The following is an 18,593-nucleotide window of genomic DNA, read 5'->3' on the forward strand; positions in this document are numbered from 1 at the left end:
CCTCTTCACAGCATCAATCACAGGCTCTATTCCCATCATCTTTCGCAATTCATCATTTGTCTTCCTCTCTCTCAACGATACGCCGCACATCCACCGAACCATTCGCATTTCCACCCTTTCCAGCCTTCGTTGCTGCTCCACATTCATGACCCATGTCTCGCTCCCATAAATCATAACACTTCTCACACATGCAGCATACACCTTTCCCTTCAGCTTCAACGACACTCCCCTCCTCATATGTACGTCACTCAGTTCCCGAAACCTCTTCCATGCACATCTCACTCCAGCAACCATTGCCGAGTCTGATCCACCTTCTCCATTCAGCATGTCTCCGAGGTAGCAAAATGTTTTCACACCTTCCAGCTTCACGCCGTCTCCAAGATCCAACTCAACATTTCCTCCATCTGCAGCTCCCTCTGTGCACACCTTACATTTGAATGTAGCTGCCACACTGGTTAATGACCCTCTCAGACCGCTACATTTTTGATGAACCCACTCAGCGCACATTGTACATTGAATGGAGTTCACTCCGACACCCTTCCTGCACACAGCACATGGCCACTTCCCAGTTCTTTCCACCTCACCACATGCTTTACCACTTGCCATCACCTTCGTCTTTCCTATATTCACCTTCAGACCTTTTGTCTCCATACATTCCTTCCACTTGTTCATCTTTTCCTTCAGTCCATCCATACTTTCCGCAATCAACACCAGATCATCTGCATACAACAACTCCCACGGTAAACCCTCCTTTACGTTCTGAGCCAACACGTCCATCACAGCTACAAATAGTAGTGGACTTATTACCGACCCCTGATGCACTCCCACCTTCACCTCAAACTCACCACTGTTCCCGTCCTTCGTCCTTACAGCTGTGCGCGCTCTTTTGTACATTGCCATCACTACTCTGATCAACCATTCCTCCACTTCTAACTTCCTCAATGCCCATGTCAATACTTTCGAATGCTTTCGGTGAAGGTGGGAGTGCATCAGGGGTCGGTAATAAGTCCACTACTATTTGTAGCTGTGATGGACGTGTTGGCTCAGAACGTAAAGGAGGGTTTACCGTGGGTGTTGTTGTATGCTGCTGCGGTCCTCTCCTCCCTCGAACCCTATCGAATGCTTTCTCCAGATCAACAAACCCAAGAAACAATTTCTTCCTCCTCCCCATGTACTTCTCCTGCAACTGTCTCACAATAAAGAGCGCGTCTGTCGTTCTTCTTCCTGGCATAAATCCAAACTGCATTTCGTCGATCTTCACCTTCTTCCTTATCCTCCTCTCCAACACCCTTTCCAATACCTTCATTCCATGCTCCAATAACTTTATCGCTCGGTACGAGCCACACTCCAGAGGGTCACCTTTCCCCTTGTATAGAGGGATGAGGGTACTCAGTTCCCAATCCACTGGAATGCGGCCTTCTTTCACCACCAGATTACAGATCTCTGTCATTCTCTTCACACCCCAACTTCCTGCTGCCTTCAACATATCTCCCACAACTCCCGTCGGCCCTCCCGCTTTTATACTCTTCATTGCTTTTATGGCTTCCTCAACTTCCTTCTCAGTTATCTTCTCTGCCGGTCCTAAAACTGGGTTACTCTCTATGTTGCGATCCCATTTATTCTCTGTATTCAACAGCATTTCCATATATCTCTTCCATCTTCCTTTAATTCCATCTGGGTCCAAAACGATTTGTCCCCCTTCATCCTTCAAGCAACTCACCCCCATCACATCACACCTCTCTTTCGCTATCTGCTTTGCAATCCTGAATACCACTCTCTGACCCTCTTCTGAATCCAAGCGTTCTCCGAACATTTTCCTACATGCCTCCTGTGCCTTTGCTACCTCTTTCTTTGCAGCCTTCTTGGCTGCCTTATAACTTTCATGCTCTGCCTTTTCTGCCCCCATACCCTTCGCCTTCTGCCACTCCTTGAACTTCTTCCTCTTCTCGTCAATCCTCTTTCCGACTTCATCATCCCACCACCATGTTTCCGAGTGCCTCGGTGGTCCATTTGTCCACCCACATACCTCACCAACGGCTCCCAACAGACTAGCTTTCATTGACATCCAACCACTTTCAAGCTCAACCACATCATCCTCTACCCTACTCAGCCTCTCTTTTAATGCCTCCCTTACTGTCACCTCTTTCAACCTGCACACCTTCATTCTCGGTTGGTACTTCACCCACCGAGCTCTCCTCGCACCTTTCACCTTTATGTCGCAGACAACCAAGTGGTGCTGTGAAACAGCCTCCTCCCCCGGGATCACCTTTGTGTCCCGTAGGTGCCCCCTATCTCGCCTACGCACCATCAGGTCGTCAACGGTTGTCGTCGACCCACCTGACGTATGTAACAAGCTTATTATCCTCTTTCTGGAACTGAGTATTACAAATCAACAAATCAGCTCCATCAGCAAACTCCAAAATCCTTTCACCTTCTCCATTTCTCACACCATATCCGTAACCCCCATGAACTCCCTCAAAACCGTCCATACTCCTTCCCACATGTCCATTTTGGTCTCCTCCTACCACAACAACTTCCTCATCTTTCACGTTTTCCATCAGCCTCTCTATCGCACACCAGAACTTGTCCTTCTCTTCATCGCTCCGACCAACCTGCGGTGCATATCCCGAGATGACGTTCACCAAGAGCTTTCCAATCATCATTTTCACCATCATCAACCTATCACTCACTCTAGTCACACTCACCACACTGTCTACAAACTCCTCAGAAAACAGGACACTAACGCCATGCACGCCCTCCGGGCACCCTTGCCACACAAACTTGTATTTCTGTCCCTGCCTACCCTTCACCATTCTCACATCACTTCCCTTCCATCTCATCTCTTGCACACAACATATGTCCACTCTTCTTCTGACCAATACTTCCACCACTTCTCCTGATCTCCCTGTCATTGTCCCTACAATTCCATGTCCCAAACCTCAGAAACCGATCTCCACTTCGGGCTGTACCCTGCCCATATGTAGTTGTAATTGTCATGGTTCTCTTTTTGAGGCAATGTTTTTATGGCCGGATGCCCTTCCTGACGCCAACCCTCTTTGTCGCCTCTTAGGACACGCAGGGATACGGTGTACCTATTCTAACCAGGGTACACACCGGGACACACCGTTCGCAAACCTCCAAAAAACATTATTTATATTATCGTGATAATCATGATAATGAGGTCCATTATCCTGATATAGGTTTTTCCATTATCGCCCAGGACTAATATATACTGAAACGCAAAAGAAACTTACCACCTTTGAAACCTTTAAATATCAACAATAACACTGCGTGTAGTAAATGTGTAAACTTATTTGTGGACAATAGTGTCCTCACTGTCAGACAAAACGGTCACGGATGGTCACTTGAACCTTCAATGGTCACTTCATAGCACAGCTGTTGAACAGCCGTTTTGACTGTCAGTGATTAGCCAAGGGGTACGGGATGATTTTAATGAGCTGCACGTGATGTCTTGATATTGGCTTTAAAAAGGCCAGTGCAAAATGGGCATTTTGACCGAAATATTTGACCATTTTGACCAACTTCAAAAAGACCGAAAACGCAAAAGAAACTTACCACCTTTGAAACCTTTAAATATCAACAATAACACTGCGTGTAGTAAATGTGTGAACTTATTTGTGGACAATAGTGTCCTCACTGTCAGACAAAACGGTCACCGATGGTCACTTGAACCTTCAATGGTCACTTCATAGCACAGCCATTGAACAGCCGTTTTGACTGTCAGTGATTAGCCAAGGGGTATGGGATGATTTTAATGAGCTGCACGTGATGTCTTGATATTGGCTTTAAAAAGGCCAGTGCAAAATGGGCATTTCAATCAACATGCCACGATTGTCAAGGGATCAACGGCAGCGTGCCCTGGGCATGCTGCAAGGCGGACTGAGCTACTGTGAGGTGGCACGTCGCCTTGGCTGTTCACACCAGACGATATCGGCCCTGGTGGACAGAGACACCCTCCACAACTCTGCAGATGACAGACCTCGATCAGGGAGGCCAAGAGTCACCACTGCAAGGCAGGACAGGCAGATGGTCCGAAGTCACCTGCGGGATCGATTCCGTCCAGCATCCCGCACTGCGGCAGAAACTCCGGGGCGTGCAAACCCACGGATCTCCAATGATACTGCACGAAGACGACTGCATGACTATGGCCTGACTGCCAGAAGACCATACAGAGGCCCCGTGATGACGGCTGCCCATCGCCGCAACCGACAGAGATGGTGCCAGCAGCATCAGCGGTGGACCTTGGCGCAGTGGAACGAGGTCGCTTTCAGCGATGAGTCAAGGTTCTGTGTGGACAGTCCTGATGGGCGTGAGCGTGTCTGGAGAAGAACTGGCGAGCGATATGCCGATTGTTGCGTGCGTCAAGCCAACAGGTGGGGTGGCCCAAGTGTGATGGTGTGGGCCGCCATATCAGGCCGGTACAGGACGCCACTGGTGGTTGTGGATGGGAATCTTAACGCCCAGCGGTATGTGGATAACATCCTGCGACCTCATCTGCTGCCATTCCTGCTAGACCACCCAGAACTGAGAACCTTTCAGCATGACAATGCTCGTCCCCATGTTGCTCGCTTTACCACTGCATTTCTCCAAGGCGAGAACATCAACACCATGCAGTGGCCTGCGCTCTCCCCTGACCTGAATCCCATAGAGCACCTGTGGGATGAGCTTGGGAGACGCGTAGTTGGCAGGGCCAGGACACGGGCAGAGCTGCTTCAGACATTGAGGACTGAGTGGGACAGAATCCAGCAGCAATCCATCCAAAGACTGGTAGGCAGTATACGCCGATGATGCACTGCCTGTGTCCAAAACAATGGTGGCCACACACGCTATTGAAAGGGGACTGACATTGCACCCTGTGCTGTTCTGTACTGTAGAACAAACTGATGAGATGGTGTATCTTGGTCAAAAACTTGACATGTCATCAATAAAATGCCAATGTTTCAATTAGCAATTGTTGGTTTGTTTTATTTTGAACTGTTACAATTTTATTACATTTCAAACAAATGGTAAGTTTCTTTTGCGTTTTCGGTCTTTTTGAAGTTGGTCAAAATGGTCAAATCTTTCGGTCAAAATGCCCATTTTGCACTGGCCTTTTTAAAGCCAATATCAAGACATCACGTGCAGCTCATTAAAATCATCCCGTACCCCTTGGCTAATCACTGACAGTCAAAACGGCTGTTCAACAGCTGTGCTATGAAGTGACCATTGAAGGTTCAAGTGACCATCCGTGACCGTTTTGTCTGACAGTGAGGACACTATTGTCCGCAAATAAGTTCACACATTTACTACACGCAGTGTTATTGTTGATATTTAAAGGTTTCAAAGATGGTAAGTTTCTTTTGCGTTTCAGTATATATATATATATATATATATATATATATATAATTATATATATATATATATATATATATATGTATGTATATATATATATATATGTATGTATATATATATATGTATGTATATATGTATGTATATATATATATATATGTATGTATATATATATATGTATGTATATATGTATGTATATATATATATATATATGTATGTATATATATATGTATATATATATATGTATGTATATATATATATATATATATATATATATATATATATATATATATATATATATATATATATATATGTATATATGTATATATCTATATTATAATAGCCGTAGATGATTCTGTCTGTCTGTCTGTCTATCTGTTGGGTGTCTGTCCGGGGTGTGGCTTACTCGGTTTGCAGAGTAGCTCCACCCATAGCTCCACCCATTCTGGGAGTGGCTATAAACAAATATCCACCATTTTATTAACTCGCATAGCTTTGAGTCCTGTTTTGTAGGCCCGTGGTGTCTTGCTCTCCCCCAGTTTTATTTCAAATCAAATTCGATAAATCATTTCATTTTTCACAGTCGCTAACATAGTTTTAGACTCGGTTGAAAAAAAACGGGAAGAAAATCCGATGAAAGTTGCCGTTTATAGAACGAAATGAATTCTCAAAGGCCTGTAACTTCAAGGCCATTGAGTCTCTCTCACGCCTTTATCTCCAATCTAACTCACCATATGATTTCATTTTTATCGATGGTTTTACTTTTAGACTCGGTGTCAGCAATAATTGAGAACAATCCACACACGCGGGAAAATGCAGAGATATATTTTTTAAAATCGCGTCATGGTGTATCATACACCGCCCAACATGACACCGCCGGCAATGTGTCGATATATATTAAAAATTCGCTTTTGCTTTTCCGTTATGATATATTACTATTTCGTTTGATGATAGTCGTCACAAAAACGTCAACAATGATGCCGACATATATTTCTTCGTTTTTATTTCATTCAACATATTAGCCGGAAGTAAAATATGTTTCAGGAAATTACCGAGAGATATTTCTTCGTTTTTTTTATTAGTTATGTGCGCATACACTTTAAATAGGTTTATTTGAAATCTTTAATTTTCCACAAACATTCCACACACGCGGGAAAATGCAGAGATATATTTTTTAAAATCGCGTCATGGTGTATCATACACCGCCCAACATGACACCGACGGCAATGTGTCGATATCTATTTTAAATTCGATATATCATTTCATTTTTCACAGTCGCTAACATAGTTTTAGACTCGGTTGAAAAAAAACGAGAAGAAAATCCGATGAAAGTTGCCGTTTATAGAACGAAATGAATTCTCAAATGCCTGTAACTTCAAGGCCATTGAGTCTCTCTCACGCCTTTATCTCCAATCTAACTCACCATATGATTTCATTTTTATCGATGGTTTTAGAGTCGGTGTCAGCAATAATTGAGAACATTCCACACACGCGGGAAAATGCAGATATATTTTTTAAAATCGCGTCATGGTGTATCATACACCGCCTAACATGACACCGACGGCAACGTGTCGATACATATTAAAAATTCGATATATCATTTCATTTTTCACAGTCGCTAACATAGTTTTCGACTCGGTTGAAAAAAAAACGGGAAGGAAATCCAAAGAAAGTTGCCGTTTATAGAACGAAATGAATTCTCAAACGCCTGTAACTTCAACTTCAAGGCCATTGAGTCTCTCTCACGCCTTTATCTCCAATCTAACTCACCATATGATTTCATTTTTATCGATGGTTTTGGACTCGGTGTCAGCAATAATTGAGAACATTCCACACACGCGGGAAAATGCAGAGATTTATTTTTAAAAATCGCGTCATGGTGTATCATACACCGCCCAACATGACACCGACGGCAACGTGTCGATATATATTAAAAATTCGCTTTTGCTTTTCCGTTAAGATATATTACTTTTTCGTTTGATGACAGTCGTCACAAAAACGTCAACAATGATGCCGACATATATGTCTTCGTTTTTATTTAATTCAACATTATTAGCCGGAAGTAAAATATGTTTCAGGAAATTACCGAGAGATATTTCTTCGTTTTTTAAAATTAGTTATGTGCGAATACACTTTAAATAGGTTTATTTGAAATCTTTAATTTTCCACAATATAATTTACTTGCCATTTATCATTTGATGATTACGAGACAAATTCCTCTTGAGGATCGTGACAATTCATGCGCTGCGTGGAAACTTCTATTTCCAAAATGAATGAGACGATCGATGAAGAACGCAGACTTGAACAGGATGCAGCAAGAAAACGAATGAGACGGGCGAACGAGTCCATCGACGAACGTCAATGCAAACTTGCGGGGTCACCCGTGGGAATCCCACGGGCATGGATGTGTGTGACATTTCGACATATTGAGTTAGATGCAGCACATTCATTTTTACAAAATGGTTACTGGCAAGTCATCAGATCCAGAAATGGTGTAAAAACCACCGTTTAGAGGCCATTTTTCCCCGCAAAGCGGGGGTTGGCCTTTTCGGGGACCGTGGTAGTTGTTGTTTTTTTGTCCCCTTTTTGAAGCAATGTTTTACGGCCGGATGCCCTTCCTGACGCCAACCCTTTTTGCCGCCTTCAACGACAAACAGGGAATTACCAGTGAACTGGTACTCAATTAGCCGACCTCGGAAGGATGACAGGCTGAGTCAACCCCCCTGGCATTAATTCGGCGATCGACCGAGATTCGAACCCAGGATCCTAAGCCGGCACCCTAGCCGCTAGCCCAACACCAGAAATGGTGTCATGAACACAATTTATTTACGCACAAGCACAAAAGCAAGACGGGCCGATTTCCGATTCCGACGGGCCGACGGGCGAGACGGGCCGATTTCCGATTCCGACGGGCCAATTTGGAGCAAGAAAAAGAACGAGACGGGAGAAAAAGGAGAGAAACGAGACGGGGAAAGCCGATTGGAGAGGCGAGTGAGGCGCGATTGGAGAGGAGTGTGAGGCGCGATTGGAGAGGAGTGTGAGGCACGATTGGAGAGGAGTGTGAGGCGTGATTGGAGAGGAGTGTGAGGCACGATTGGAGAGGAGTGATTGGAGGGGAGTGTGAGGCACGATTGGAGAGGAGTGTGAGGCACGATTGGAGAGGAGTGTGAGGCGCGATTGGAGAGGAGTGTGAGGCGCGATTGGAGAGGAGTGTGAGGCGCGATTGGAGAGGCGTGTGAAGGATTGGAGAGGAGAGGAGTGTGAGGGATTGGAGAGGTGAGGGATTGGAAAGGAGAGGGATGTGAGGGTTTGGAGAGGAGAGGAGTGCTAGGTGGAGAGAGGAGAGTGTCAGGTGGAGACAGGAGAGTGTCAGGTGGAGACAGGAGAGTGTCAGGTGGAGAGGAGTGAGGGGTCACATATTATGTGAAATAAATAAATTGTGTTCATCACACCATTTCTGGATCTGATGACTTGCCAGTAACCATTTTGTAAAAATGATGCCGACATATATTTCTTCGTTTTTATTTCATTCAACATATTAGCCGGAAGTAAAATATGTTTCAGGAAATTACCGAGAGATATTTCTTCGTTTTTTTTTATTAGTTATGTGCGCATACACTTTAAATAGGTTTATTTGAAATCTTTAATTTTCCACAAACATTCCACACACGCGGGAAAATGCAGAGATATATTTTTTAAAATCGCGTCATGGTGTATCATACACCGCCCAACATGACACCGACGGCAATGTGTCGATATCTATTTTAAATTCGATATATCATTTCATTTTTCACAGTCGCTAACATAGTTTTAGACTCGGTTGAAAAAAAACGAGAAGAAAATCCGATGAAAGTTGCCGTTTATAGAACGAAATGAATTCTCAAATGCCTGTAACTTCAAGGCCATTGAGTCTCTCTCACGCCTTTATCTCCAATCTAACTCACCATATGATTTCATTTTTATCGATGGTTTTAGAGTCGGTGTCAGCAATAATTGAGAACATTCCACACACGCGGGAAAATGCAGATATATTTTTTAAAATCGCGTCATGGTGTATCATACACCGCCTAACATGACACCGACGGCAACGTGTCGATACATATTAAAAATTCGATATATCATTTCATTTTTCACAGTCGCTAACATAGTTTTCGACTCGGTTGAAAAAAAACGGGAAGGAAATCCAAAGAAAGTTGCCGTTTATAGAACGAAATGAATTCTCAAACGCCTGTAACTTCAACTTCAAGGCCATTGAGTCTCTCTCACGCCTTTATCTCCAATCTAACTCACCATATGATTTCATTTTTATCGATGGTTTTGGACTCGGTGTCAGCAATAATTGAGAACATTCCACACACGCGGGAAAATGCAGAGATTTATTTTTAAAAATCGCGTCATGGTGTATCATACACCGCCCAACATGACACCGACGGCAACGTGTCGATATATATTAAAAATTCGCTTTTGCTTTTCCGTTAAGATATATTACTTTTTCGTTTGATGACAGTCGTCACAAAAACGTCAACAATGATGCCGACATATATGTCTTCGTTTTTATTTAATTCAACATTATTAGCCGGAAGTAAAATATGTTTCAGGAAATTACCGAGAGATATTTCTTCGTTTTTTAAAATTAGTTATGTGCGAATACACTTTAAATAGGTTTATTTGAAATCTTTAATTTTCCACAATATAATTTACTTGCCATTTATCATTTGATGATTACGAGACAAATTCCTCTTGAGGATCGTGACAATTCATGCGCTGCGTGGAAACTTCTATTTCCAAAATGAATGAGACGATCGATGAAGAACGCAGACTTGAACAGGATGCAGCAAGAAAACGAATGAGACGGGCGAACGAGTCCATCGACGAACGTCAATGCAAACTTGCGGGGTCACCCGTGGGAATCCCACGGGCATGGATGTGTGTGACATTTCGACATATTGAGTTAGATGCTGCACATTCATTTTTACAAAATGGTTACTGGCAAGTCATCAGATCCAGAAATGGTGTAAAAACCACCGTTTAGAGGCCATTTTTCCCCGCAAAGCGGGGGTTGGCCTTTTCGGGGACCGTGGTAGTTGTTGTTTTTTTGTCCCCTTTTTGAAGCAATGTTTTACGGCCGGATGCCCTTCCTGACGCCAACCCTTTTTGCCGCCTTCAACGACAAACAGGGAATTACCAGTGAACTGGTACTCAATTAGCCGACCTCGGAAGGATGACAGGCTGAGTCAACCCCCCTGGCATTAATTCGGCGATCGACCGAGATTCGAACCCAGGATCCTAAGCCGGCACCCTAGCCGCTAGCCCAACACCAGAAATGGTGTCATGAACACAATTTATTTACGCACAAGCACAAAAGCAAGACGGGCCGATTTCCGATTCCGACGGGCGAGACGGGCCGATTTCCGATTCCGACGGGCCAATTTGGAGCAAGAAAAAGAACGAGACGGGAGAAAAAGGAGAGAAACGAGACGGGGAAAGCCGATTGGAGAGGCGAGTGAGGCGCGATTGGAGAGGAGTGTGAGGCGCGATTGGAGAGGAGTGTGAGGCACGATTGGAGAGGAGTGTGAGGCGTGATTGGAGAGGAGTGTGAGGCACGATTGGAGAGGAGTGATTGGAGGGGAGTGTGAGGCACGATTGGAGAGGAGTGTGAGGCACGATTGGAGAGGAGTGTGAGGCGCGATTGGAGAGGAGTGTGAGGCGCGATTGGAGAGGAGTGTGAGGCGCGATTGGAGAGGCGTGTGAAGGATTGGAGAGGAGAGGAGTGTGAGGGATTGGAGAGGTGAGGGATTGGAAAGGAGAGGGATGCGAGGGTTTGGAGAGGAGAGGAGTGCTAGGTGGAGAGAGGAGAGTGTCAGGTGGAGACAGGAGAGTGTCAGGTGGAGACAGGAGAGTGTCAGGTGGAGAGGAGTGAGGGGTCACATATTATGTGAAATAAATAAATTGTGTTCATCACACCATTTCTGGATCTGATGACTTGCCAGTAACCATTTTTGTAAAAATGAATGTGCAGCATATAACTCAATATGTCGAAATGTCACACACATCCATGCCCGTGGGATTCCCACGGGTGACCCCGCTAGTATATGTATATATGATATGGATATGTATGTATATGTATATATATATATATATGTATATATATGGATATGTATGTATATGTATATATATGGATATGTATGTATATGTATATGTATATATATATATATATATATATATATGTATATATATATATATATATGTATATATGTATATATATATATATATATATGTATATATATATGTATATATATATATATATATATATGTATATATATATGTATATATATATATATATATGTATATATATATATATATATATGTATATATATATATGTATATATATATATATATATATATATATATATATATATATATATATATATATATAGTATATATATATATATATATATATATATATATATATATATACAGTGAACCCTCGTTTATCGCGGGGGTTACGTTCCAGAACCCCCCGCGATAAACGAAAATCCGCGAAGTAGCGACCATTTTTTTCTTTTTTTAATATATATATTTTAAAGCATTATGAACTCCCCACACTCTTATTAACCTTTCCCATACTCTTATAAACACTTCCTATACTCTTAAACACTTTTTACACTCTTAAACATACGTAATTTTAACAACATATAAAATTCTAATGGGTACTCACCATTGAAGATACTGTAGCTACCCATGGGTTCCCCAAGCAAGACCAGCATCAGAATCTCCTTGCTCCAGCCGGTGACGTCACCGGCGGGGATTCCCGGCGCGAGAGTGGCTGGTCACGTGACCGCTAAAGCGTGCCGCGCTTTGCGGGTATAATCAGCTACACCTGTTGATCACGTGACCACCGATTCACCGAAGCACGCCACGCTTGAGAGGCGTGGCTTTCGGTTTCTGGTTGTGCTTTATAATGCAGCCCGATAAATGGGCTTTTCAGTGTTCCCGAGTTGGTTTTGAGAATAAATATCTTCTCGGACGAGTTTGTGTCTTGCCCGTCATTTCGTCCGTATCAAGCAAGAGCCCCGGCTCTTCAATACTACAACTTGCGTGATGAAGATGATGATGAATTAGCTGTGCAGTACTGACGATGAAGGTGATGACGATGATGAATGTACTGGCGTTTTCCATACGCACGACTCTTTGTCTACCCTTCTACTGTACACTATGTACAGTATTTTATTTCTTGTAATATGTTTTAAATACTGTATTTTTCTTATTTCTTTACGTTTTTTAATTTTTTAGGCTAGAAAATGCTTATTTTACCACAAAAATATTTAAAATAATAGTATATAAAAATACATTTATACCGCAAAATCCCGCGATATAGCGAAAAATCCGCGATATAATTTTACATATACTAGCGAGAAAAAACCGCGATGTACCGAATCTGCGAAAAGTGAACCGCGATATAGCGAGGGATGACTGTATATATATATCAGTCACTATGTGATTTCATACCATCAGTGGTGAACCGCCATTAAGGTATCCCATCCAGCTATGCTGTACCTTAATGGGAGCGATAAGTGCCATCTGCCAAATGGCACATTACCTCTGGTATCCACTCATTATATGGAATCCCCTGGATGCAGCCGGGAGCAAACCAATCCAAATATATGTGCAGTTCTCCAGCTTTCAATGAGCGCAAGTAATGACGTCACTGCCATGTACATACGCTCTGCCTGTCAAGCTCTCAAGAGAACCCTCTGACAGAGCAGAATTTTGATCTTAGTTCAGATACTGTCATAACTCATAAGTGTATGCAGTACTCACTGCGTTGCCCTGATGAGCCCCAAAAGGGCGAAACCAGGTCGTTAACTGTGAGTTTTACATACACTTATGACAGTATCTGAACTAAGATCAAAATTCTGCTCTGTCAGAGGGTTCTCTTGAGAGCTTGACAGGCAGAGCGTATGTACATGGCAGTGACGTCATTACTTGCGCTCATTGAAAGCTGGAGAACTGCACATATATTTGGATATATATATATTATATATATATATATATATATATATATATTATATATATATATATATATATATATATATATATATTATATATATATATATATATATATATATATATTATATATATATATATATATATATATATATATTATATATATATATATATATATATATATATATATATATATATATATATATATATATATTATATATATATATATATATATATATATGTATATATATATATTATATATATATATTGTTGCGAATATGGAATTTGGCCTCCATATCCGCTTGTAAAATATTCCCCTATTTCCCCAATACTCCCCAACTATCCCCAATCCCCCATTCCCTAGTCCCATTGTCTGTAAACAACACTCTGTAGAACCGACCTTCCCCTTTTTCCCCCATTAAATGTCGTGCCCAGGTCCACCGCATCTCACGTAGACAACTTTCGGACATCTTGCTAGTTATTCTTAGTCTATGTCAGTTAAGGACTCGTTTCCATTAATTCTGACTCTTCGTTGCACCAGAATGTGATTATATGGCACCAGTAGTGAGTTTAGGACCTTCCCTTACCTCCTCCCATCTTCCCCATGAAACAACAACAACAACTACAACAACGGCACGCGGGGGGAGTGTGCGTCCTCACACCGGCTCGGTTAGCCGCCATGACCATGCGCTCCGACGGGGTTACCACGAAGGGGCTCCTTGTCAGCCCCTCGTCAAGGGTGGAGCCGGTAACCCCCCCGCACGCACCCAATGAGAAGCAACGTGCCGATTCCATCTGGGGCGGAGCTAACGAGCCGAGGGCGTGTCACTCCCCGCCGGATATACGCGGCGACTTACCGGATGTGAGGTCAGATGCGCCTGAACTACGGAGAGCAGAGGAAGCCACCGCCACCCCCAGCGCGACGATACCTCCCCGCATCTTTGGACCGGACCGAACCGGGTCGATTCTGCCCTGAGCCCAGGTGCACCTGGAGCCATCGCTACCCGCCTTTCCTTGCCATCAATCCCCGTGTGAGTCAGCCTTGTCCCGTTTATCTGTCGTCTGTTGGGGTTAATATAAGAGTGTGTCTAAGTGCTTGTCTTTCTATGCTGTCCCTCTTGTAGTTGTAATCTAACCTTCCGCCATAATATAACCTCCTCCGGAGGTCTTGAGAACTGAGCCCTTGGTGTCGTGTCATTTGAATCCCAGCCGTTGTGTCTTTTTCCTTCATTGACCTAGCGTAGCGCGACTCGTCAACGTTCGAGCATAATCGGGTAAACTGTGCAGACGTGGTCATACCAAACCGCTCGGTAAACTAACATCCACCACCGCGTCTGTAACAATTGGTGTCGAGGAGTGGAATTCGGACCCGGGACTAAATTTGTTAGGCCCAAAACTTTGGGAGGTAGAATCGATCCGGAGCGCGTTTACTGCGCTCGACGAAATTATAACGGCGAAATTTGATTTTGTTATACGGAAATAAAAACCCGAATTTTGAAAGTCGCGCTATGGCAGACCAAGTCGGCTGGGGTCCGGTAGTGGAGAGTGAGGCAGGGTCGGTCCAGGACCAAATTGAGGGACGTGAGGAGAGCGAAGCAGCGAGGGTAGCAGACGCACAAAATGGCGCCTCGCTGGTCACCGCGCCCGCGACCGTGGCAGCGCCCCTGGTGGATTCGAACCTTTTCCTCCTGCAAATGAGGGCCCTTATGGAACAAATGGTGGGAATGAGGGCTGATAGTGAGCGGTTGGGAAACCAAATGGGGGTAATGGGGAACCGGATGGAGGCTCAGAATGAGCAATTGGGGGTAATGGGAAATGAAATGGGGGTAATGAGGGACGAAGCGAGGGGTACCGGAGAGGGGTTAGACAATAATTTTAAGGGTTTAGACAAGAAATTTGGGAAGTTAGACGACAAATTTGAGGGGTTAGACAACGGGATAAAAGAGGTGAAAAAGGGGTTAATGGGGGTAGAAAACAGAATGGCCGCTCAAGAGAATCAAATGGAAGGGATGCAAAAGGGGTTAGAGGGGGTAGAAAACAGAATGGCCGCTCAAGAGAATCAAATGGAAGGGATGCAAAAGGGGTTAGAGGGGGTAGAAAATAGAATGGCTGCCCAGGAGAATCAGATAGAGGGAGTGAAAAATGGGTTAGAGGGGTTAGAAAACAGGATGGAAGGCAAATTGAGGGACATGAGGGACCAAGCGGAAAGGGAAGTTAACGAAATGGGGCAGCAGATAGAGGGGGTCAGAATGGGGGTAGAAACCAAACTGGATGCTCACAGGGAGGAAATGGAGCAGATGAGGGTGGCATCTGGGCAGGAGATGCAAATGATGGGAGAGGAGATCAGAAGAGGGGTGAGTGAGGAGGTCAGAGGAGTGTGCGAGGAGGTGAGGCACTGTAAGGAGCGCATGGAGAAGGAGGTGAGAAAGGGGACTGTAAAATTGCAAGGGGGTATAGAGGAGTTGACGCTGGGAGTAGAACAACTGACAGTGGGACAAAAGGAGTTGGGGGAACAGGTAAAGAAGAACACAGCGGTAATAGAGGGGTTAAAATCGACGCAGAAGGAGATGAAAAAGGACGTAGGGGTAATTAAAAAAGAGTGTCAGACGGTACATGAGGACTTGACGAAAAAAATGAACAAAGTGGTAGAGGTGATGGAGGTTAAAGAGCGGGAGGTGCGGGAGCACATAGAAAAAAATAAAGTGGAGTTAGAGGAAGAACTTAAAGGGGCGCACGAGGAGATGAAGGAGGTGAAGCAGAAATTAGAAGAAGTGGAAGAAGGGGTGAGCGAAATTAAAAAGCGACGGAGAGAGGATAAGAAAGAGATAAAGGAGGAAGTAAAAGAATTGGTCCAAAGTCTGTGTTCGGATCGTGATGATGTGCTCATTAACCGGATGAGGGATTCGCAGGTGATGGAGGAGAAGCGAAGAGAAAGAGGACCCGGTGTAAGTGGTGACCAATATGGTCGTGCGTATGATGCGCCAGGTGATTTAATAAGCTTGGGGGTCGAGATAGACCCGGATGTTCGTGAGAGGCCACGAGTGAGGTGTATGGCTGGTCCGGAGGGTATGGAACGAGAGGTGCGAGGTGTGAGTGAGCAAGGTTGTGGTGGTATGGAATGGGTAGCGGGTTGCGGAGGTGTGACCCATGCATCGACACCAACAGGGGTAGTTGTTGGAGGGACCGGGGAGGCACGAGAGCCCCTTGGGGGTAATGTACTGTGGGGGCCCGGCCGGTTCGGCCCCGCGCTGACCCCGCAAGGGGCGACGCACGGGGTCCGGCAGGCGGGCAACGACTCGCATACGAGGTGGTCCCACAAGGTCCCACTCGCGCCGTATGACGGCAAGAGTGATCTACGCGCGTACCTGGCGCAGTTTGACTGTGTGTGTAAGGGCAACGGTTGGGGTGAGGACGAAGGTGGAGTACACCTGGTGGCCGCATTGCGCGGCGCGGCGGCGGAGGTGCTGACGGCATTACCAGCGGGTGCTCTCACCCTGCCAGCCCTCCGCGACGCCCTAATTAATCGATTCGGCATTGAACAGCAGAGCGAGCTTGTTAAAGCTCAGCTCGCGCTGCGAAAGCGCAAGCCCCAGGAAGCCATCGGGGAACTTGCCCACGACATTCGCCGCGCAGTGGGGATCGCACATGCTAGCATGGCAGCGGATTCCCGGGAAAGCCTGGCGCTGGACCATTTTATCCAGGCCCTCCCGGATATTGAGCTCCGGCAACAGCTCGCCATGTGGCGCCCGCAGACTCTGAGCCAGGCGGCTGACGCTGCGGCCCGTTGGGAAGCAGCGAGGCCCCTGGCCCGGGGGGGCGAGCGTCTCGCAATGGCGGTCCGCCAGGTAGGACCCCCGATGGAGGGCGGACCCCTTAGGGGGCCCGCTCCCGACGTGGGTCCTGACCTGGCGGGCATGGTCCGGAGGCTGGTGGACCAGCGCCTGGCGGGACCTGGACCATGGCAGGCGGCCCCGGAGGTGGCCCGCGGTGGACCACGAGCGGGTAATCCAATTCGGACCTACAGGGGGGGAAATTTGGAATTCCGGAGGCAAGCACCTTATCAGGTGAGGTGCTATACCTGCAACCGTCTGGGTCACCTGGCGCGGCACTGTCGAGCCGCGCGCCGGGATGATCCCCGGCGGTTGAGGTCCTCAACTCCGCCAAGGGGGGAGCGGGTTAGCCGACCCCAGACACCCCCCCGCCAGACCCCGGGAAACTAGAAGGTGTCGGGCACGTAGGGCGGTGTTCGGCAGAAGAGGATGGAGGAGAGCCCTCATTGACGCGACAGGTCATTTATTGTGGCCAAATTGGAACCGGTAGCCTGACAATTCGATGCAAAATTGCCGGCGTGGGGGTAGACGCCGTAGTGGACACAGGAGCTAGCGCCACGATCATCAGCCCTGTGGTCCTTGATTCGAGCGCAGGTGGCTGGGATAAGATCCAGCGCCTGCAAAATTATAGTTTGCAGCTTGCTACCGGGGTAACGGCCCCGATCATAGGGCGTGGTTCTGTGACCCTCAAGTTAGGGTCGGTAAGGAGGGAGATAGATGTTTGGGTGGCGGAGGTGTGCGACCCATGTTTAATAGGGTTGGACCTGTTGACTGCCAGCGGTTTTAAAATCGACTTGTGCCGGGGGATCCTGCAGGTGGGAGTAGAAGAGCTACCGTTAGGGGGAGTGAGCACGGCCGAGAGAGCGGAGCTGGAGGCTTCCGAGGCCGTGACCATCCCCCCAAGGGCCGAGGCGATAGTGCCGGCCCGGTGGGCAGCTCGCCCAACATGGCAGGAGTCCTGCGGCCTGGTCGAACCGGTGGCAGCGCAGTCCATACCGGGTTTAATCGTGGGCCGCACCCTTGTAAAAACGGACGGACCGGTAGTGGCCGTCCGAGTAATAAATATGAGTACAGAACCACGCACTATAGTAAGGGGCACGAGGGTAGCTGGCTGCACCCCAGTTGAGGAAGTCGCGACAGTGAGGGGCGAGAACGTCCAGCCGAGCCGACCCCGGGGGGAGCCTTCAATAACAAGTAGGAATTGGCCCGATCCCATTTGCGAGATGGTAAATCGTAGTAGCGTAGAGTTGGGAGGTACCCAGAGGGAGGCCTTACACAAACTGGTTGGGTCCCATTTGGACCTCTTCTCCCTGTCCACCGAGGATATTGGACGTACGGGCCTGGTGAAACATCAGATCCACACCGGTGAGGCCCGGCCTATTCGTCAGGCCGCCCGACGGCTCCCTT

General features: G+C 46.0%; 1 protein-coding gene across 1 annotated transcript in view; it reads left to right on the forward strand.

Annotated features, from left to right (window-relative positions):
- The window catches only part of LOC137438959 (carnitine O-acetyltransferase), a 60,820-nt gene that overhangs the window by 25,106 nt on the left and 17,121 nt on the right, over positions 1-18,593 (forward strand). The gene's annotated exons all lie outside the window — the stretch shown is intronic.

This window comes from Myxine glutinosa, chromosome 13 (genome assembly GCF_964187855.1).
Source record: "Myxine glutinosa chromosome 13, kmMyxGlut1.1, whole genome shotgun sequence".
Classification (NCBI taxonomy): domain Eukaryota; kingdom Metazoa; phylum Chordata; class Myxini; order Myxiniformes; family Myxinidae; genus Myxine; species Myxine glutinosa.